Below are 25036 nucleotides of genomic sequence, written 5' to 3' on the forward strand. Positions count from 1 at the left end.
GATATTCAGTCACTATTTTCATTATCTTTAAAAATGGAGATGATTCAACACAGATACACAGACAAAAGGAACCCATGGAAAATTGAATCAGAGATCTGCACTATTAAGATACAACCCAAGAGAGGCCAAGGTTGCTGGCAATAATTAGGAGAAAGTAGAAAGGTATCATACACACTGTCTCACAGATGGCCCCAAGAAATTAATCTTCCTGCCACTTAACTTAATATTTTTGATATCAGAACTACAAACAAATTATTTTTTTGTTTTAAGCCATTTAGTTTGAAGCACAATGCTTAAGAGTGACTAATGAATTAAAAAATATATAAATCATCAATATATTTAGTTTATACAAGACATGGAATGAGAAAAATAAGAAAGTGAACTAAGTGTATCTACTTAGGATTTATATAATTTTATGTAGAGAGATTATTAGAATTTTTAAAATATGTTATTTAGTTATTTATTTATTTGAGAGAGAAAGAAAAACAGTGAGTGAGAGAGAGAAAATAAGCAGGACAGGGCATCTAGCTGCTGCAAATGAATTCCAGATTCATGTGCTACCTTGTGCATCTGACTTATGTGGGTACTGGATCCTTATGGTTTGGAGGCAAGCACCTTAACCACTAAGCCATCTCTGTAGCCCCATACAAATAATTTTAAAGCACACTTCCTGGCCATAATTTTAGGATACAGGAATTTTATTTTCACTATAAGAATTGAAGAATAAGAAATAAATCTATGAATTTTGTCTGATATTAGGAAGGGAATAGATATTAGATAGGCAGATAGATGATTGATAAGATAGACAAATAGAAAGGAAAGATATTGATGATAAAAATGATAGACATGATATAATAGATAAGGTGCTTCATAAAAACATACAATTTATCCCCCCTTATTAAGTAAACACTTAACTTGAAAATAAATAAAATCTAGGGATACTTCCCAAGATGACTGGTCTTGTTATTGTTTTTGTTTCTTAATTTTTTTTTCATTGGTCAACATTTATCTCACCTTGGTTTTCTACAATTGTGTAGTGAGTATTATAGAAAAAATACACTGTTTCATTTAGACATAGAAGAGTAATATCTAACTCACTGGGAAAGAATTTATTCATACTTTTTGTATGTGTTACTTTTCTTACTGCAATGACCAAATGCCTAATGAAATATGATTAAATTTTCAGCTGACTTGGGTTACCTTATGTGGGCAGGGCTTTTCAAAAACTTATTTATTTAATGTGTTTTTGTGTGTGTATGTGTGCGTGTGTGTGTGTGTGTGTGTGTGTATGCATGTAAAGTGTGTGATAATATTGAGCAGATATCAAGGTGGATATGGTGGACATCTTCATGTTACATGTAATATATATTTATTTCTCACATTATTTTCTTTTGTGTAATCATGATCTTTCTCCATTTGTTCTCGTGATACTTGTCTGAAGAATTGATATGACCTCTGAATAAGGGTGCCTATGTAACTCACACCAGAGTAATTCATGTAGGTTTATGTCTTGTGATTAACTTTTAGTATACACATCTATGACACACATTGATAACCAGTAATTGATAATGAGCCTTTTCTTGAAATCACTGAGAGAAATTCCAGGGACTATTGATCAAAGAAAGATGTGAGACTCAAAATACTGAGAAACACCATTGTGAGGAATAAAATGACACGAAAAAATTGAGATATAAGGGAACTCATAGATATTTTTACCATGGGGTCTTAGTTGATAGCTGTGAAACTAAGATCTATCTTTGGTGTCCATTTAATTGCACACTAAATAAGTTCATCTTCTCTCATTGTGTAGGCCAGTTGGAGGTGAATTTAAGACAGTTACAGTGAATATTTAAAGAAAAATCTTAACTGAGTCATTGAATAATTTAGAAAGACTGCTGTAAATCCAAATCAATGCAATTAGATGAAATTTCCTTTATTTATTTTTCTATTCTCTTCTGTCCTTATACACTAAGCTGTTATGCGTTCCTAACAATTTGCTAAAGATTTTACAGATAATTTGTACTCACATACATGAAAGTTACATGAGAAAGTCATGCCATTCAACTATTTACCACTCTTCTATGTTGATCACTTTCCTCTTTGATAATACTGACAGTTTGATCCTAAAATAATCAAATAATTTCCTTTAACATGTCTTTGTAAATATTTAATAATTAAAAAGGAAAAGTGCACAAAAGAACTATGAGACACATTTATTTGTGAAATTATTTATAATGTCTATGTAAGTTTTTCATTGTACCTTTTAAGAAAAGTAAAAAGACTGTGAATACCAAAGGTCTTCATTCAGTCCTACTTCTCTACTTCTCCTTGGACCAATTTTACTTCTTAAATCCCCTCTGCAGTATCCATTGTTTTACCTAGCATGATTTTTTTTTTTCCTGTCATGTTGCTATTCGTTGTTCATAAATTCTAAGGCATAAACAGAGCATACAAATTACAATGTTTTTATGAGGAGTGGGGTTTAATGCCAGTATAGAGATTTATGACCCCATATAATTTTTACTTGCTATTAGTCACACAGGCATTTTAATGTAGATATTAATTTTTAATAACTCTTCTATTTGCATCTCTGGACTTATTGACTTGAAACATGGTGGTGTTAGTGACTGTGGTACCTTTATGTAGTCAAAGGAACTTTAAATAAACCCTTCTTAAGAGGCCACAAAATTCTTACAGTTATAATCACTGAGCTAAAAAATATAATTTGCTTGAAAATGATCAGAGTGGTTACATTATGTGAATAATCAAATTGTGTGTATTGTAGTATGTTCACTTGACCATAAGTACACAGAAACCCATCCTATCTCAGATAAATACAAATTAAAAATGCAAATCAATGAGATCTATCCTATCTAAAAGCATGAAAATTCTATACTGCATTTCATTATATTCACTCAATAATTAACTCCTATAGGACTTTTTATGAAATTCATGATCATTATACTTAATTATCAAACATAATTATAATAAATATTAAGACTCTACTAAAAGTACATTATGAAATTTAGTTATCACTGAAATTTAAGAAGCAAAATGTCTCTTTATGCAGAGAGATACATATACATTAATTATAAACAGTTCACATATAAATACACTATAGTAAATACTCTTCAAAATCCCTAATTGATCAATAATTGGGATCAATGAATGGTACATTCAAGGAAGTTTATTTTATACAGTTAGTTATTCTATTATAGACTATAAGGAAAATATTAACGACATTAAAAATTTATAATGTTTTTAGTAAAAGTACCCATCACCAAAACCTATGTTTAGAAGAAATGTATGATATTCTATAATATTATGATATCATATATAATATAATATATCATATATGGCATAAGATTCTATTATGACAAATTACATTATGCTAATGATTGTCATGTAAAGGGGTATAATTGTGCTCTATTTTCAATTTTATATAGCTTTTTGTTCTTTTTGGTTTTGAGGTAAAGTCTCCCTCTAGCCCAGGCTGACCTGGACTTCAGTATGTAGTCTCAGGGTGGCCTCAAACTTTGGGCAATCCTCCTACCTCTGCCTCCCAAGTACTGGAATTAAAGATATGCACCACCATGCCCAGCCATATTGTTTAAGTTTCTGTGAAGAAATGTATTTATTATTTTTTGAGAAATTACCTTCTTATAGGCATATTAAATGGTACAGAAATAAGATTCAATCAATCCTTATATGCAAGGAGAGTTAAAATAATGATGACCTATATGAAATAATACAGAATTGAAATGGACTCTCTTTTCAATTTTTTAAAATATTTTTATTTATTTATTTTCAAGCAGTGAGAGATATAGAGGGTGACAAAATGGGAACATCAGAGGGTTTTTTGGTTGTTGTTGTTTTGCTTTGTTTTATTTTTTTCACTGCAGATGAACTCCAAACACAAGTCACTTTGTGCATCTGGCTTAACACGGGTACTAAGGAATTGAAATTTCCGCCCTGCAGGCATGGCAAATAAGTGCCTTTAGCAGCTGAGCCATCTTCCCAGCCTGAAATAGATTTTCTTAAGGTGAGACGTGTTTTAATACAAATAACATATTCAGGTGTTTGGATCAATCCTTATGCTATATACAGCATAGCATGACAAAAACTAAACAAAGTAAAGCACATTTTCCTAGAAGCAAAAAAAAAAAATAAAAAAGTTACAGGGATCTGTTGACTGAATTGAACTGCACCTAAATTTGCTCATTGAATTCCTATTCCAATATGACTGTATCTGGGCATAGAATCCTTAGAAGTTGATTAGACATGGGATGGTGAGTCCTCATTGGGAGATAAGTGCCCTGATAAAAATGGACAGGAAAGCTTATTGTCTTCCTCTTGACTTTTCACACCAGATGAGGAAACTGAAATATATGAAGTTCACTATATTTTATTAAAAGGCCCTTTCCTGTGTCAGAGAGTTAAAGTACTTATTGAGGGCTGGAGAGATGGCTTAGCAGTTCCGTGCTTGTCTGTGAAGCCTGAGGACCCCGGTTCAAGGCTCGATTCCCCAGGACCCACGTTAGCCAGATGCACAAGGGGACGCATGCATTTGGAATTCATTTGCAGTGGCTGGAAGTCCTGGCACGCCCATTCTCTCTCTATCTGCCTCATTCTCTCTCTGTCTGTCACTCTCAAATAAATAAAAATGAACAAAGAATTAAAAAAATAATAATAATAAATAAAGTACTTATTGATTAAGTCCCATTCTTAATTATATCTCCAGACCCCAGGCTACAAAAGGTAGTTGGAAAACTTAGAAGTTTTCTATAGTGCCATCTGGCTGGTAGCATAAGATAAGAAGTGCAGTAAGAATTACAAGAAGTTCACAGATGTCCTAGGATAGAAAAATAATAGAGAAAGATAAAAAAAGAGAAATCCTACCTCAAATTAGGTGGAAAAAGCAAGAAACCATGTGAACCACCTTGTCTTTTTATAATAGCTTAACTTTTTTAAGAAATGTTGAGGTTGCTTATTTCTGTAGTTTTTCTATCTTTATTTATGTTTATGATAACATCCATATGTAAGCCAGTGTATTTAAAACTATTGACCTTTACAGTTTCATTAGTTTAATGTGCCTCACTAAGGATATTTCAATTTATTCTGATAGTCTACAGTACAAATATTTTCTTTTCTAAACTTAAAAATAATCATTATTTTGGCAATTTTGTTGCTGATTTTTGTATTTATATACTCATGTATATGTTTTTACACATATTTGTAATTAAATTAAATTACATTATAAAATGTTGGACTATGATGTCAAGTGTATTTCTTACTCTGATCATATCTAACACCCATAAAAGCTAGCACTTAGTTTCTTAGGCAGCAGAATATAGAATAATGTTCAATTGTATTACAGAGCCATGGATTTCCTTTCAAAAGACATTTATTTTCTTCTTCATGTTCCAAGTGCTATAAAATTGAAACTTAAAATGAAATGACCTCAATGTTCATTTACAAAAAAAAAAAAATGTTTAACAGAATTCTATTTCTCAAGAACTAGCTTACCTACTTGATGCTTTTAAGGAAGAGCTTAGTATAAAGAAAAAAATGGGTCTAGAAAATGAAATGAGGTTTATGACACAGGTCAAAACTCCAGAGTAATGTAAACCAAACCTTATAACACAAGCACACTTGGTTTTTACATTGCATGAGATTGAAACCATGTCTTTATATGTGTAGAGAGCAGCAGTTTTCAGTGATGATAGTGGATATTGATGACTATGCCTACCTACATTGTCCAATTACAGAACTCCTGTAAACCCATAAAAGATAAAAAATAAAAAAATAATGTTTACTTCTCAAAAAATATATTACCTCTGGAGACATCATCACTACTCAAAGAAATATAATATGATGGCCTGAATTAAAACATAGAAAGGACCAAAGTAATAAGTAATTTTACAAATGAGGCATATCTATTCCTGTTATCAAACATTGTCACATGCAATCCCAGGGAATTTATCCAATGTCTCTGTACCTGTGCCCAGCAGTATTTAATCAAACAGATACGAAAATCAACTTTCGGCATAGTTTGTGTGTTAAGATCATCTGAAGGGCTGAAGAGATGGGTTGGAGGTCAAAGGCACTTGCTTGAAATTTTGTCAGTGTGAACTTGATCCATTTCAGCACTCTTATAATTAAGACTAAAGCTCTGGAAGGTGGAGCAAGGAGAATCTTAAAGCTCTCCCACAATATGGATTGAAACAAAGTGGAAAGCAATAAGAAACCCTCTCTCAAATAAAAGTGGTAGGAAAGACAACACACAAAACATGTGTAATCCTCTACATACAAACTAATTTTTTAAAGGTCATCTGCTAGTAAAGTTTTTCTCAAATGTGATAATATAGTACCAGAGCACAGAAGGAAAAAGTCTATCTCGCCATTAATTTTATGATGTTCGTGTATATTTAGATCCTTGAAACCCTTCTCTTGAATGATTATTTTCCATTAAAATAGTTTGTAAAACATCATATATTTATGATATCATGTATATAAAACATATATTTAACTTGCATATATATCTACAAATATTGTGCAGTTACATACATTAAGATAAATGTGAACAATTAACAATGAAATTTTGTGAAAATTTTATCATAAGTATCATATGTGAAAATTTTATCCAAATTATGATATAAAATAATGTAAGTCAAATTATTCCTTACATTTCATAAGAAAATGCATACAAATATGATTTTGTATGCAAGCAAAGCAGCAAAGAAGACACATCTCTTACCACAGAGGCAGAGGCAGAGGCAAATATCAGAGGAAGGGAATGGACAAAATCATAGCAAACGCTAGAATGATTCATTTTGCCATATGAACTTTAGCTAATAATCCCTTTCAATGCACTTTTTACATAATTTTCCAGCAAAATAAGTATTGTAAATTATGACATTCTCAAGAATGTTGTATCTGTTACTTTTTCCTTTCTAGGACAAAATACCCAACCAGAAGCGTAAAAAAGTAAAAGAAACTGGATTTAATTCAGATTAGAGTTTTGAGGGGAAGTTTTATTATGACAGGGAGGATACCACAAACAGGGAGATTGAAGTCTGTGTTGTCCAGTCAGAAGTGGCCTCCACTGACCCACTTCCTCATTCAAGGCTCCACCTCCTCAAACTTCCATTATCTTTCCCTGTAGCACCACCATCTGGGGATGAAACATCCTAACACATGAGACTTTGGGGAGAATTTTATATTCAAGCCACCACAGATACTTTTTCATCTCATTCTCACTATTAAAAATTATCAAATATATGAGAAAAATATTTTATAGTTATGAAAATATGAATGAGTTGAAAGAACCTTTATGCCTCTCCAAAGTAGACATGCATGCCAATACTCCCCTTCATCATAAAACATCCATCCTATTTACAGCTCTAATAGACCCCCATTAAGTCACAGCAATCATGTTCTAGAGAACAGGTGTTTTAAGTCATTAAATTTGTAAGTGGAGTGAAATTGAAGAAGTGTGTTGGAAGGTTTTTCCTTGGTTGAGTGTGGCTGCAGTTTCCATAGCAATTTCACAAACTCCCCACTCCCCAAATCTTCTCTATCTTTCAAAATAGGGTGGTAAATAATATTTAGTATGAGTACAAAAAATGGCTCAAATTATCACTATTTATTGAAATAAATAAATAAGAAATAAGAAATGGTAATTGGAAGAGAGAAAACCATGCATAGACTCTCCTTTACAATTTATTCTCGCTTTATGTCATCTACATTCATTTATGCATATTTTCTACGCCCTCTGCTGTTAACATATGTTACAAAAGAAAAATACCCACAGGGCAACAGCTTGTTACAATAATAACCACTTATGGAGAGAAAATTCCAGTCATACAAAACAAATCACTCATTTCATGCATATGCTTAATGTAGTACATATTCAATATCAATATCTTGGGTAACATTGGCCTAATTCTCCAAGGCACTATGACATTCACAGCTTGAGTTGTACTGTAACTTTTGACCTTAACTTCACTTTATCTTTAAAATTAGAGCAGAAGAGAGACATAGTTTGGGAGAGGTCACTAAATATCTCAGGTAAGAAAGGTAACATATAAAAACACATATGCAACCTAGGATCATTTTAGATTGACATGACATATGGACACCAAGTAGTAATGGTCCAGACACAATGGTCCATGTAGATTTATTTTTTGCATGTGTAGTTGAATGTGTGTCATGGGTGGTGTGTTACATGTGTTGTGTGCTCACCCCATGCTCTTGCATGTGGCAATCAGTGGAGCAGAGAACACAGGGTGCCCTTTTCTTATTGCTTATCCATGCATTTGTCTTGAAATGAGCTATGTCCCTCAACCTGGAGCTGCTGTCAGTGATCAAGCCTTAGCAATTCTCCTATCTGTGACTTCTATCCTGTGCTTAAGTAGCAAGTTTTCTTAACTACTGAGCCATCTACTTAGGCCCCTCTGTAGACTTTTGACTTCCTACTAAAATACAAAATACATACACATACACATACACATACACATACACACAGAGAGAAAGAGGGAGAGTGGCAAACTTTGGGGATTTAGCATGTCTAGAGGAGCTTAGAGCTACAATGTAATAAAATTTATGCAATATGATAGTGCTTACTTTTTAAAACAGTTACCATTTTAATTGATTATGTAAGAACAAAAGCAGCCATACTATGGTGAGGATTTTAGTGAACCTATGAAGATGGAAAAGATTAACAGACTTTGAAGCAGAGGCAATTAGTGATATTGAGCAGTATTAAGTTTCTACTTGTCATAACTTAATTGAAGAATTTAGAAAATTAGCTTTGACTTGAACATGTTGATTAAAATCAAGGACATCTACAAGAGAAGAGAAAGGAAAGAGAGTTCCAGGTCTACACTATTTGGGCCTAAAGGAAGGCATACTATTTATAGATAAACTAGCAGACCTAGTAGATGCTGAAAGTACTGAAGGGAAAAAAGCAATTTTTGTTAAGACTGTCATTCAAATTGCACTTGCATAAAATTAACAGTCAATAAAATTATTCAAAATACAAAAATATTCAGCATCTAGAGCTTAAGAATTTTTAAGGTCTTGCTCCCTTATAGTAAGCATTTCATAACAAAGCACTAAAGAAACTATCCTCATGTTTCCTATAAAGAAAATAATAAGAGTTGACATAATCAAGGCAAATGTTTATAGTAATAATTTACTCTTCCATATCCATCATATTTTTCTACCTCTGGATAAAGATAGGCTACACAAGAAGAAAACCTTTAATTACCCCTCAGTACCTAATTTAATTTTTGGAGGAATGTGTCAACCTTTGCATCATGCTGTGCTGATGAGAGCAGAAAGGACAGAGAGTATGGGTGAGTGGTCCACATCCTTCCACCTCTGCAAAAAATACCCACAGATACATAGCTAGCTCATGGTCTGCCCTTGGAAGAATACAAAACTGCATCAGCATGTGCAGATCATCATAGTGTGGCCACTTGCTCAGGAGATTCCAGGCACAGCAATACCACTAATCTGATTTAACTGCATCTGTATGTGTCTCTCTGATCCTTTAATGCATATTAATTAGGTTGTCCCTATCCTTGGATTTAGTTATCTAATTACCTGTTATCTCCTTTGCTTTCTGAAAGTGCAGCAGAGTCAGAAATTTGTTTAGGTTTTTATTTGCTTTAAGTTCTTCCTGTATTGCTGCTCATTTATCAACATGAAATTATTAACATGAATTTAGCAAATACTGGATATCATACAATATGCAAGAACTCAAATAAAACATTACCCTTGTGGGGCATGATGGAACACACCTTTAATCCCAGCACTCGGGAGGCAGAGACAGGAGTATCGCCATGAGTTCAAGGCCATCCAGAGACTGTGAATTCCAGGTCAGCATGAACTAGAGTGAGACCTTACTTCAAAAAAAAAAAAAAAAAAAAAAAAAAGTCCTTTCTCTCTAGACCCTCATGATGGCAAGCCATTTGGGACATGTGTCAGGATATTAATGTTCTTCATTTAGATATTAACCTCAAAGGGAAAGTATTTTATACTATTATACATATATGTATACAGAAAAAAAAAACACAAATCAAAGAGAATTCTGACCAATAATATGTGTCTCAGGAAAATATGGCAAAGATAATGATTATTTTGAATGTTTTATTCTATGACATATATAAAAAAGAAAAAAATAAAACCAGAAACTTAAGAAAATAGACAAAAAAAAAATTCAAAGAAAATAAGAGGAAAAAAAAAATCAACCCTTAAACCTGGAACGAAAAAAGAGAACAACCTTTGAACGTAACTTCCCTTGGTTAAAATACAATTTTGATATTTTCCATTTTTAAGGTTTTGTATAAGCCACTTAAACATCATCCATTAAGTGTCTTTTGAATTTTAGAAGAAGGAATAATATCACAAATTTCTAAGAGGCATTTTTATTGTGTGTTGGGCATGGAATCCAAAGAATTTTTGTCTGTTTGTTTTTGTTTGCTTTTTGAAGTAGGGTTTCATTCTAGACCAGGCTGGCCCAAATTCACTATAGTCTGTATGTATATATAGTCACTGTACTCTCGGGTGACCTGGAACTTATGGTGATACTCCTACCTCTACCTCCCAAGTGCTGGGAATAGAATTAGAGATGTGTGCTACCCTGGCTGTCTCAAATGACTTTTGTTTGTTTGTTTGTTTTGTTTTGTTTTGTTTTGGGTTTGTTTTTTTTTTTTCTTTATAAAGCCCAAGTTTTACTCAAGCCCCTCTAAATACTTTTGAAGGGGATATGAGACAGATATATCACACCTGGCCTATTACCAGATATATGCATTTATTAATTAAATATCACTTTCTTTTATTTAAAAACTTTGTCCAATTGTCTGGCAAGTTAGAGGCCAAAGGAAATGTCACTCCATTCCTGGATTTATGGCTGTGTGTACAGCTTTTTCTTAGCTTAGGCTCTTTTATATATCAGGTAGAGTCTGCCTTAGGATATAAGACAGTAAGTTTGGAAGTCACAGACATTTTAGCCTTTAGTGTTTGCCAGATGATTATAAAATAGAAATCAGAGCATCCTGTGGAAAAAGGATTCTACTACCCTCTTCACTTAGAGAAGACCCTTAGTTGATATGTCCTAGTAGCTAGTTGGTAACCAAAATTTTTAGCTATCACTGGGGAGGGCTTGATGAAAATTGAGCTCCTACTAATTCTTCCAAAGCCTCATGAAGAAACAGCTTATCTGATGCAAGCTCCTTCCTGCTGAGATGAGACTTCAGTATCCTACTCCAAACTCTCTGAATGTTTGAAAATCAGGTTGGTTGCCAGTTCATGGCGTATAGATTTGTCTAGCTCCCTCCCAAGTTTAATCGTATATTATATTATTACTATTATTATTGTTCTTATTATATTAGATTTACTATGATAGAGTTATGTCTTCAAAGGTGGATCATTGTTTTTACTCTGTAGAAGGGTAGCATACAACTAACTGAAACAGAGGTGTCCAGTCAGAGTGGAGGATGAGAATAGGCTTACTCTTTATCTAGTCACTATAGTTATTTACCTCATCATTTAAGCTGACATTCCGCTGCCCTTTATTAACTTACATGTTTAAACATAAGTCACTGGTGTCAGTGTTGAGTTCTCACACTGTACCTTGTGCCTCCTTTTATACAAATGTCTTAAGGTCAAAGAAGCATTGATAATAGCTGAGAACCACATTATGCTATTTTCAATTAATTCTTTAAAACTGTAACATAATCTATGAGTGACAAAGAACTTTACTTGTGTACATGTACATAATTAACTCAGAAGGTTTAAGATAAAGATATTAGTTAATTTTTGCCTGTAGGTATTTGTAATGAATGAGTGTTAAATTATATTGAATATATTTTTACATTAATATAATAATCTTATTTGTTCTTATTTAACTTGTTAATATATTAATTCCTTTAATTTAATAAAATTCAGTTTTCTGTAATGTATTATTCTTTTTATACATAATCAGATTCAAATTGTTAACATTTTACTGAGGGCATTTACATCTGTGTTACCTAGATGTTTTCTAAGTTGAATTAACATACTCATTTTGAGATGGTATCTGTGATGGCTAATTTGGGGTTTTAACTGCCCTGCTTGCTTGTGTTAAAGAAAAAAATACTTAGAAATGTGGTAAAGTAATATTTTTCTCAATGTTTAGCATACTTTGAAACCTTTCTTCTTTTGCTAAAGGAGATAAGACCCAGGAGTTTCAGGATTTGATGTGTCTATAGGGCTATGGCTCTGAAGCTCAGATGTGTTGTTGGGGATGCACAAGGGGATGCATGTGTCTAGAGTTCCTTTGCAGTGGCTGGAGGCCCTGGTGTTCCCATTCTCTCCCTTCCCCCCCTTCTCTCAAAAACTAAATTACTTAAATAAATTAAAATATTTCTCAAAAAATAAATTAATTAAAATAACTTTTAAAAAATTGTAAGAAAAAAACAAAGTCATTTCTTTAGCTATTTCTGGTTTGGTATTTTGTCCCAGTAACAAGAAAATAACTGAAACATAAAATTGGCATTGAGAATGAGACCAGACTTCTGGTTAAGATGGCAGCTTAGGAACCATACCAAAGCAGCCTGGGGAAAAAAGGCCAAAAATACCCACCAAAAGGCACACTTTTACTAAAAAGTGAGGCATATAAGAAATTAAAATGGCAACAGAGAAGTAGGAGAGATCCAGGACATCCAGAGTCCACACAGGCAGGGCTAAGCAGCCCTGGCAGCGGCTGCTCCAGCAGCAGCAGCGGTGGTGAAAGTGGAAGTGGCAGCTTCAGATCTGGCTCTGGCTCCATCAGGCATTTGCAGTGCCCACTCTGACAGCAGCAGCAGCAGCTCTGGTGGAGGTTCATCCAGCTGCAGCAGCAGCAGTGGTGGCTCCAGCAGTAGCAGCTCCAGCAGTGGCAGTGCCAGGTCTGTGGGGCCACAGCTGCCAGGCTCTGCTTGCCCCACAGGAAAAGCCAGTGCCCAGCTCCAAAAAACAAAACAGCAGTCCAGCGATCCAGCCAGTCTACTTGAACCCACAGGGCACCAAAGAGGGATGCATAAGTGAGACCAAAATCATTGAAAAAAGTAACTGGGATTGCACCAGGGAAGGGTCTCACTTGGTCACAAGCTGACTTGGATCCCTCAACAGCCCAGAAATCTTAATCTCTTTGTTGATAGAGGATCTGGTTGGTATAATACCTACTCTTGCATAAATACTCAGTGCTGGTTTTCATTGAATGTGTACATTGTTTAGTTATATTTTAGAATCTATCTGTATTTTGTTCCACTCAGCCTACTTGAATAATCCCATAGCAGGCAAACCCAACCCTTAGGAACACCTTTGTAGATACTCTGAGAGTCTTAAGAGCTATACCTAACACCTTAAGTTCCCACGAATACCCAGATAGCTAGAAAATCCAAGCATTAACTTAATCCAAGATGCAAACATATATACATTATAACACAAGAAGCACTAAAAAGCAAGACAATATAAATCCACCAAAAAGTATTAATGCATCAGAAATAACCTCCAGTTAGAATGAGTTAGAAAAAATGCCCAAGAAAGATTTCAAAAGAATGATTGTAAATATGTTCAAAGAAGTCAAAAAAGAAATCAAAGGAATCGAAGAGGAAATCAAACACAGGACACCAATTTAATGAAATAATGAAGTCAATACAAGACATAAATAAGGAAATAGAAATAATAAAGAAAAAAACAGTCAGAATTACTAGCAATGAAGAACATAGTTAATGAAATAAAAAACTCTGTATAGAATGAGGCCATTGCTGTGATAAAGCTCACTATGGGGCTGGAAAGATGGCTTAGCGATTAAGTGCTTGCCTGTGAAGCCTAAAGACCCTGGTTTGAGGCTCGATTCTCCAGGACCCACGTTAGCCAGATGCACAAAGGGGCGCACATGTCTGGAGTTTGTATGCAGTGGCTGGAAGCCCTGGCGTGCTCATTTGCGCTCTCTCTTTCTCTCTCTCTCTCTCTCTCTCTCTCTCTCTCTCTCTCTCTCTCTCTCTCTCTCTCTCTCTCTTGCTCTCAAATAAATAAATAAAAATGAACATTTTTTTTTTTTAAAGCTTACTATGTAGTTCCTAGTCTTTGTAACTGGTTTGTGGGAGAAATAGGCAAGGATTTGGAACTTTAGACTAGAGAAGCCTTACAATGCTATGGGCAGAGCTTAATGAGCCTTTCTGGTGTAGAGGTAGGCTTCCTTATATTCGTAAAGGCTACTCCATTTAACAAATTACAGCTTCTTTCTAAGTATTCATTCTCTCTGTAACTTTAAATTCTCTCCTCCTCTTGCCAAATGAAATTATTTTTGTATCTTTTTGCTCAACTGTTATTACTCTCACATGGTAGACCTGAATCAGATCACTGTGCAGTAACACTGATGTGGTCAGAGTGCTATCATGCTTGAAAATTCCTCCACCAAATAAGGACATCCATTACTTTTTAATTCAGCCTCACTCAGCTTCTCAAGACACAGGTTGCCATGGATCCACTCCTGATAAACTGTCCAGGCACCTCAACTTTCCACATTCCTTGATGGAGAAATGGCAAGTGATTTTCATTTCACTGATTAAATTAAATCTACTGTTGGTCTGTAGAGTGTTGATGAAGGTTTTGATAAAGCATCCAAACTTTGTGACATACACTTAAGCACAATTGCTTTGATCTCTCAACAGTACCTGTTACAAATTCTAGAAGGAAAAATCGTGCACAAGGGCTGGAGAGATGGCTTAGCGATTAAGCACTTGCCTGTGAAGCCCAAGGACCCTGGTTTGAGGCTCGATTCCCCAAGACCCACGTTAGCCAGATGCACAAGGGGGCACACGCATCTGGAATTCGTCAACAGTGGCTGGAAGCCCTGGCGCACCCAGTCTCTCTCTCTCTGCCTCATTCTCTGTCTGTCGCTCTTAAATAAATAAATAAAAATAAACCAAAAAAAATTTTTTTTTAAATCGTGCACAAGAAGCAGTCATCTTCCAGCTCCAGTAGAGGTTGTTGTGGCTTAGGAGAGAAATGTATCATCACTATCAATTTTAGCAACTATTCCTAAAATGTCAATATAAATATTTATATAAGAAAGTAAAAGCTGCCAGGCATGGTGGCACACACCTTTAATTCCAGCACTCGGGACTCAGAGGTAGGAGGATCACTGTGAGTTCAAGGCCACCCTGAATTGACATAGTGAATTACCAGTCAGCTTGAGCTAGAGTGAGACCCTACCTCAAAAAGACACACACAAAAAAAAAAAAAGAAAGAAAGGAAAAAGATAAAGAAAGTAAAAACTAAAATTTATCTACAGTGCATAACTATGCTGCATTTATTAGCTATGGAATGAAGAGGAAATAGACAGTTCAATCATTACTGCAACTTCATGTGATATCATACCCACGTGGTTTATCCTTAATAAAAATTATTCTCTCTTGGGCTGGAGAGATGGCTTAGTGGTTAAGCACTTACCTGTGAAGCCTAAGGACCCTGGTTCGAGGCTTGATTCCCCAGGACCCACGTTAGCCAGATGCACAAGGGGTCGCACGCGTCTGGAGTTCGTTTGCAGTGGCTGGAGGCCCTGGCGTGCCCATTCTCTCTCTTTCCCTCTCTCTCTGTCACTCTCAAATAAATAAATAAAAATTAAAAAATTAAAAAAAAAATTATTCTCTCTTGAAAATATTATGCTCTGCTATCATTTGTATTAAAAACTACTTATTACAAGAAAGAATTATATAAGTATAATGGAACATCTTTATGACATGAGTGCTCTATATATTTCTATAAAGTGCCCTGTAATAGTTGTATAAGGCATTCATATATTTGAATTATGTACATAATATGAAAGAGATAAAAAATTTCCTTATCTTAACATTTCAGAGCCATTTGATAATATCCTCTAAATAATTATTATAGAGAAAATTAAATCACTACAATAAAATATTATTTTAAGTATATATGTATATAATATAAAAAATCAGCATAATGATTCAATGCCTAGAAGAAAAGGGGAAAAAGCTGAATATACAAGAAAGGTGTCACAAAACCTGCAGTATAATGTAATTATCTCCCTTTGGTTGTTTAAAGGAATTCCCACCATAGCCTTTATCCCATTAAACAGGATAAGTATTATGACATAGAACAGGTGGTATGTTAACATCTTTGATCATACTATAAACTAAATTTCCATTGCAGAAGAAACTATTGGAAATGCAATGAAAACATAATGAAGTCAACATTCTTGCTTACCAAATGGGACTTTGCAGCACAGCTAATTGGGCATCAGTGTCAAATGTTGACAGACAAAGAACAGAATGGAGGAAAAGACTTAAGGGAAGAATGATTTTATCTAAGCATTTATATTTTCAGAAGTAGCTTCTACCATCTGGATATGTTCAACCATTTGGGCAAAACATATAGCTGCATGAGCTCTGGCTTACTTGTAGATTTCCCTGCACTCTCTGAAGAACTTAGACAGGACTGGATATTTGATCAGAACTCACTGTGACCAAATTTGGCATACTGTACTGTCCCATCTAGGATATCCCAGAAATTGATTCTGCCTTATAGAAGTAGTCAGTCCATTTTTTTTATTTTATCTTTTTAATGTTTAAAAAATATGATTCTTTTTCCAATTTTTCTCTTATTTAATGTGGATATTATTTTCTTTAAATACTTAAAGTTAATGTATTACACATCAGCCATACCAAATTTAAGACATTAATTATTTCTTTTTCCATTCACAACCTTCATCAAAATGTAAAGTCAGGGCTGGAGAGATGACTTAGCGGTTAAGCGCTTGCCTGTGAAGCCTAAGGACCCTAGTTCGAGGCTCTGTTCCCCAGGTCCCACATTAGCCAGATGCACAAGGGGGCACATGCATCTGGAGCTCGTTTGCAGTGGCTGGAAGCCCTGGCGTGCCCGTTCTCAATCTCTCTCTCTGTCTCTCTCTCTCTCTCTGACACTCTCAAATAAATAAATAAATAATGAACAAAAAACATTTTAAAAAATGTAAATTCAAAACATTTAATTCTTTAGAACATTTAATCCCAACAAAAACTCCATGTTCATTTAATCCTGATATTTGCACATGCTCTGCCTTTACTCTGATAAGTCATCATTAGTTGACTTTCTATCAGTAAAAATTTACTTATTGTGGATATATAACATAAAGAGAATTATAAAATGTAGAAACAAATACCTGATTTTGTCTGCTATATTTCAATTTTAATTTTTTGCTCATATTATATCATTTAATTTTATTAATTAATCTGCTCTATGGATATACCACAATGTATCCATGCACTATATTCTATACTTTTCAGCCATTTTTTTTTTACCTTTTGGCCATTATAACTAAAGATTTTATAAGCATTTGTGTACAAACAATTGTTGGGATCTATATTTTCACTTCTTCTAGGAATAAGATTAGAGGTACAGATTCTGGGCCCTATGTAGCTTCCCATAGAAATAAAAACAGATTCCTAAAACCTTGTATAACTACATTCATAATCAAATTGTCCCCAGTAGCCAATCAGAGACAAATTTCTTAAGTATAAGACTGTTTAAGACTGAAATACTATCAGTAGTAAATGCTCCAATTTCTCACAGTTCATGGCCTGATGAGACAGAAGGGCTTCTGTTATATATGTAGAGGGTAAATGGGGAAACAGTTTTTGTGAAATACAGTGTCTATAAGCTAAGGTTGTAGGAAATGAGAAACAATGGTTACCTGTCCCTTCTGGATAAAGTCCTAGGACCAGGCTGAAACTAATGAGAGCAAGAACCCTGTTTTGTTGGTATTAATGTTGGGGGTAGACTTTCTATAACAGAGGAGTTCAGAGTCAGAGTGGCCAAAATACCATTCACTCACCCTTTTATTTCTAAGATTTAGTAGACATTCACTTTTTTTTTTTTAGAAGCTTTTTGAAATTTGTTTCTAAAAGTCACAAGACATTCACCTTTTATATGCCAATACATTCATTGAAACATTTTCCCAGTATATATAATTTTCACCAATTAAATTGAAGTCTTGCTAGGAAGATTATCTACATACCTATTTGATATTCTAGAAATTTCTCCCCATTAATGTTCTAAATCACTGTCTCCTGTGCTGATTTATTTTTTAGATAAAATTACCTGAATATGATACCTGTTAATGTTAGCCATTAAACATCAGAGATGGAAGAAGCCAATAAGCACTTAGTATAGAATCACAGATCAAGAAGAAATATCCTTCAAAATTAAATAAAGACATTTTCAAATAAAAAAATTGCAAGTCATTATATTGGACCTCACGAAACATGTTTTCCAAGCTAAAATGCCAGGTAGAAATTCAGATTATTTGTACTAAATTAGGTCATGTAAAATGATAAATACATAAGAAATGATAAGAGTGAGTATTCTTTAATTAGGCCAGGCACGATGGCACATGCCTTATTCCAAGCACACAGGAGACAGAGGTTGGAGGATCACTGAGAGTTCAAGGCCATACTGAGACTTCATAGTTAATTCCATGTCTGCCTGGACCAGAGTGAGAACCTATCTTGAAAAGCCAAAAAAAAAAAAAAAAAAGAGTAATACCTTAATTACTCTACACACACACACACACAAGCATATATGTATATACATATGACATTAACTTGAGAAGCTTAGAATTTATGTAGAAGAATCAGAGGCAAATGTGGGTGAAACTTTGCAAAGATTATACATTTTATGTAAAGGTCTGAAACATTAAAGGACTGTGAAGAATTAATCAGACACATTGCATTCCCTAGATCAAGCACTGAAACATTAATGTAAATAAATGCAGCCAAAATGCCAGTAGGTAAATTAAAATTCTAAATATATTCAAATAATAATAAATAAGGCAGGGGAGAAGAAAGAGAAAGAATAAATGGAAAAGGCCAATAGAAAAATAAAAGTTATAGAACTTAGTGAAACAAGATTGATACTATATTAAATATAAATGAAATGAATACATCAATAGCAATAGAGTATAACTATATAAAATGTAAGAGATAAATACATATAGAATATAGAAAAGGTAGTTTCAATATAAGGAAACATAAACATTTTAAATAAATTGATTTAAAAACTATATAGAATAGAAATTGCAAGCATAGGGAGACAGAAATGGTTTTATTAGTTTCTGATTAAGTAAATTTTAAGTCCATTTAATTCTACTAAGAGAATAATTTAAAAAGAAAGCCAACTTTGAAGAGGAGGAAAATTCCATCACTATTTAGGACCTCTACTTTCAAATGACTCAGCATTCTTCCTGTTGTCCTAATGTTGAACAGCTGGCCAAATTTCCATGGCAGCTATCTCTCAAACAATTGCACCTGATCTGAGCAGCTGTTTCTAGCATGAAACTTCCACTTCTTTCTGTGCCATAACCTTCTGCTGCTCACACTATTCCATTTCTATTCAACATAATCCTGTACAAATTCTTAGAACATGGGAAGAATGAATTGAGCCTCACAAATTGCTCATTTCTAGCTCAATCTGGACAAAGCTTTCTTTTCTCCATAGCCCAAACCCACACAGCCCAGTTTTTGTTTTTTGTTTTTTTTTTCTTTCACTTCATCAGCTCAAACTAGAGTGGCCCATAAAACTACTTATAAGCACTAAAAAGTGTCTTTTAGACTAAGGTTTCAAATCCTTCTATATTCCTTCCAAAATATCACTTTTTAAAGGCCAAAATCCACAGTCAGGTTTTAGAGCAAAACTCCAGTCCACTGTTACCAATCTTCCGTGGCAGCTAGGTTATCATTGCTGAGAAAAAGCACCCCAACCAAAAGCACCTTACGGAGGCAAAGTGTGTGTTTTGGCTTATCGTCTCCAGAGGAAGCTCCATCAAGACAATGAAAAGATATTAGAGCTGGAAATCACCTGTACCACACCAACAGGTGGAAATAGCAGGAAGAGGAAATAGCAAGACGGAGCTGGTTATACCACCTCTAAGACTACCCCCAACAACACACTGTATCCAGGAAGCCTCTACCCCCAAAGTGGCCATCAGCTGGGAACTCAGCAGTCAGAAACATGAGTTTATGGCAGACATCTAATTCAATCTACCACCCACAGGAAGCTTAGATAGAAATAAATGAAGGAATAGATTATCCAACAATCATGCTAAAAAAAAAAGAAAAATAAACATTTTCTCTGAAATTAATAGATAAACCACACCAAAATATCAATAGAGATTTGATGGCTGGTTTTAAATAAGAATTGTTAATTACCACACACTCATAAATATTTATAATATATTATACCAAACAACTTCACATATTTTTCTGAAGCATGATGACGTATTAACTAAAATAGATAATATATGCTGAACCATGCATGCAAATAACTAATGGAATATACATAAATGTTTGTTTACTTGAAACAGGGTTTCATTATTTAGGCCAAACTGGCATAAAACTTCATAGCTACCTACCTCACCCTCCCTAGTACTGGGATTTTGGGTGTGCATCAACATTCCAAGGCTAGAATTTATAAATAAATATAAAAGAATGAGAAAAGTTGGTAGTGTGATACAGTCAACATCTAAAAGGCCTGGCAAATAGGGGAGCCAATGATGTAATCTTTAGTTATATGCCAAAGACTTAAGAAGCTGAAGGGAGAATTTGTGTACTAGCATAAGCCCTAGAATCCAAGGCTTTAAGAACCTGGTATCAAATGTCTTAGTAAAGAAAAAAGTGCATGTTCCAGCTCCCAAAGCAAGCAGATGTGAAATGTCAACATGTTTTTCTTCCAGTAGAGCCCCGAATGGTTTGGATGATACTCATACCCTCTTTGGTAGTTTCAGATCTTCCTCCACAAGTCCACTGATTAAAGTACTATTTTATTCTTAAAGATCTTCATGTACATACCCAGGTACATTATTACATGTGCAGATATCCCATTACCTAATCAAACTGATATGCAAAATTTGCTATCATATCAGATCTGGAGTAAGGCCAAAAATCCAAGGAGATATGTCTAGAGAGACAAAGGATGCTAGACTTTGCAGCATGGGGTACTGGATATGAAGATTATTCATATCAATACCGATGTGTCCATCTGTATGAGGAAACTGAGACAAGGAGAAATAGGCCTTAAAAAAATTAGAGAGGGTAGCACTCATGTCTCCCAATAACAATGTTGACAAAGTTCCAATTCACAAAGAATTATATAGAATATTTAAACTGGACTTATTTCAGAAAAGAAAATTAACCTTAGTCTAAATATTGTTCTCTATTATAGCTGACAAGTCATAAAAACAGGATCTAAATACTCAAATAACAGATAACATATAACAGATAATAACATCTCAGAAAAAAGTCCAACAGCATTCATTGCCAAAGAACAAATATACATATAGTGACTCTCACCTAAAATACCGGGCATCCAGTCAAAACTTATGAAGTACATAAAGGAAAGTCAACAAGCATTGGAAAGAAAAATCAATCAACACAAGGTAAGCAAAAACAGACAAAAATATTAGACTTAGAACAGATATACATTACAACAGTTGTCATAATTATAATCAAATTGTGCAAGACAAGAAACAAAAGATCAAACAAAGTATACATAAAATTAGATAAAAAATTTGTAGAGACAAAACTATAGTACTTAAGATGAATAACATAATAAATTGTGTCAATGGCAAATGAGATTCCAAAGAATAAAAAGTATGTGAACTGAAAGACAGTAGTAGAAACTGCAAAATGCAATTCAGCGGGAAAAAATAAGGAGTATCGCAACAACAAAATGATGATGATGCCCTTCTAAATAACACTCCAGTTAAAGACATAACACAATAAAATAGTTTAGTGAAAATATCTTCTTTGAACTGAATTGAGGATGAAGTCTAGTGATTAAGTGTTTGCTTGGCATTTTTAAAAATATTTTATTTATTTATTTATTTATTTATTTATTTATTTATTTATTTATTTAGAGAGACAATGGGTGTGCCAGGGCCTTTAGCCACTGCAAATGAATTCCAGAATCATGTGCCCCCTTGTGCATCTGGCTTACATGGGTCCTGTGGAATCAAACTGAACCAGGGTCCTCCGACTTTGCAGGCAAACACCTTAACTGCTAAGCCATTTCACCAGCCCATGGCTTGGCATCTTTAATAGCCTACTTTCAAACTCCAATACTGACCAAAATATAGAAGTAAGTGAGAATGAAAATTAAACATATAAAAATTATAGAATCCTGGGAAAAGAGTACCCATCAAGAAATTTTAGTAGTAACTCTTTAAGAGAAGTACAATCTGCATCTTAAACCTCTACAATGAAAGTTTTAACACAGTTTTTAAAGAAGTAAAAATAAAGGCAGACTATTTCCATTACTACCTTCTCTTGCAAGGAAAAAAACAGCCACCTCAAAGCAGCTAATAAGAAGAAAGGATTCATTTCAGGCTTACAGTTTCAAAGGATTGTTTCATCATGGTTGGGGAAGCTGGTTCACTTCATCATACATCATGGCAGAGAGAACAAACAGGCAAACAGGCAGAGCCCAAGCTGGCTTTGAACACACAGTTGGCTGGATTCAATATCTGTCCCAGTGGCATACTTCCTCCAGCAGAGCTCTGCCTTCTGAGACCAACTAGAAAGCTTAATCAAAAATACATGAAATTAGCTGGGCGTGGTGGCGCATGCCTTTAATACCAGCACTCGGGTGGCAGAGGTAGAAGAATCACAGTGAGTTCGAGGTCACCCTGAGACTCCATAGTGAATTCCACGTCAGTCTGAGCTACAGTGAAACCCTACCTCGAAATCCCCCCTAAAAATGAAAAAAAAAAAACATGAAATTATGAGGAATTTATATTCAAACCACCACACTGACCAATAAAAGAAGGCACAGGAATAGTACTTGCATATTTTCTGTCAATGGAAACTGACCAAAAAATAAAATAAAATAAAAGCAAATTGTAGAACTAAATTCCTCATTGCTATTAATATAGAATTTCTAAAAGTATTGGCCATAGAAACACTATTGTCATACAAATGAGGAATGGCCAAAGTATCAACAAAAAGTGGTTAATGAATAAAGAACCCCATTGTCTTCTCTGCCCTTCAGTACTAGGCTTGTGAAGAGAATCTACATTGAAAATAGTGATGAAATACCACAAGCTGGTAAGATGGGACTGTGAAAATGAAAATATTATATATGACCTTTTGTGCAAGTATATTTGTATGTAATATATATGAGTTTGTATGAATATTAATATTCATGTAGTAACACATTTGTTTGCATGTACATGGAGATTACAGATGGATATTAGGTGTCTTCCTTGATGGCTCTTCATATTATTTATTGAGACAGGATCTCTCACTGGAACCCAAAACTTGCCACTTCAGCTAGTCTAGTGACTTACCTCAGGGATCTCCTGTCCTTGCATCCACATCCACATGACATTTACTTGGGTGTCAAGCATAAAACTATAGTCACCATGTGCTTTATACACTGAGCCATCTTCTCTATTTACTAGATATGTTCTTTATGTGAACCATTTTAACATCAGAAATAAAATGTCATTCTAAAAATAATGATAATAAGATTCTACAAGAAAACATAGATGTGAATGAAGAAAATGATGATATAATTGGTTGTGTGGTAATTAACTGTAGGTTTATCTCTATTGAGTAACAATTAATCTCTTCTTGACCATACTCTAGCCAAATTCTTTTGAGGCCTTCCCTAACTAGGCTTCAAACTTGGGCTACAAAAAAAAAAAAAAAAAAAGATGTGATTCAAAGACTATCATAGTTCCTAACTTTTCAAGATCCCTAAAATAACCCTAATGTAGCTCTCCTGAGGGATGATAAATTAATTTAGTATTTTTTCCTCTTCTATAGTGATGTGGTCCATATTCCAATATCCCACCCCCCCCCCAAGATGGATGAGAATACTCATGTTACAAGATTTACATGGGCTGGAGAGATGGCTTAGAGGTTAAGGTGCTTGCCTGCAAAGCCAAAGGATCATGGTTCAATTCCCCAGGACCGACATAAGCCAGATGTACAAGGTGGCACATACATCTAGAGTTTGTTTGCAGTGGCAGGAAACCCTGGAGTTCCCATTCTCTCTCTTTCTCTCTCTTTTTCTATTTCTCAAATAAATAAATAAAAATAAATATTTTAAAGATTTACAATATTCCAGAACAGGGTTTTTAAAAAGAGTAACATTTGCTGGAGGGAGATGGTGCTCTCCTTCAAATCAAGTAGACATGAAGAACGTTGCTCTCATGAGTTGTCACCAATATTGGTGTGGTGTTTTCAAGGACATAACTATCTATAAGTCATCTATGCTTCTGAAATTAACCGCAACGAACTCAGTTTTTCACCATGCTATATTTGAGTCAAATTGTCTTTGATCTAAGGTTAGTGTCCTATCTGATGAGTTCATACCATCCCTCCAGATAAAATTACACATTTCCTCATTCTAATACCTGAAATTCAAATGTCTTGATGGATTTCACATGAACCAATCTCCATTTACCTGCATTATGTAGTTTTTTCACTTCCCTGACCTGTATTAACCTGCACTCACTTCATTTCCTAATCCTGCAGAAATGTTCACTGACTTCTATACAAATCAATGTTTAGTGCATTTCATTCTGCACACTTTGCTCTTGAAATTATTATACTACAGAATAAAATCTGACATTACCACTTTAATTTCTATCTTTACTTATATTCAGCATAGTTTAATCCCAACTTAATTGAAGTTAGGTATTCAGGAAACATTCTCTAAGATAGAGGCTATGATTTAACCATTGTACATGGACTAACATAAAGTAAGCATTTATGGTGGTTAGAATTGAGTATCTACCATAAGCTCATGTTCTTTGAAGACTTAGTTCTGAGCTGATGGCAATATGGGAGGTAGAGCCTTTCGAGAGGAGGTGTGTTGCTCAGGGTGGACCTTAACTTTTATTACTCCCTAGCTTTCCAGTGTTAGTTGGCTCACTCTCTTGCTGCTATTTTCACAGACTGCTATCACACAGTTGATATCTCTT

The sequence above is a fragment of the Jaculus jaculus genome, chromosome 1 (genome assembly GCF_020740685.1).
Source record: "Jaculus jaculus isolate mJacJac1 chromosome 1, mJacJac1.mat.Y.cur, whole genome shotgun sequence".
NCBI classification, from domain to species: domain Eukaryota; kingdom Metazoa; phylum Chordata; class Mammalia; order Rodentia; family Dipodidae; genus Jaculus; species Jaculus jaculus.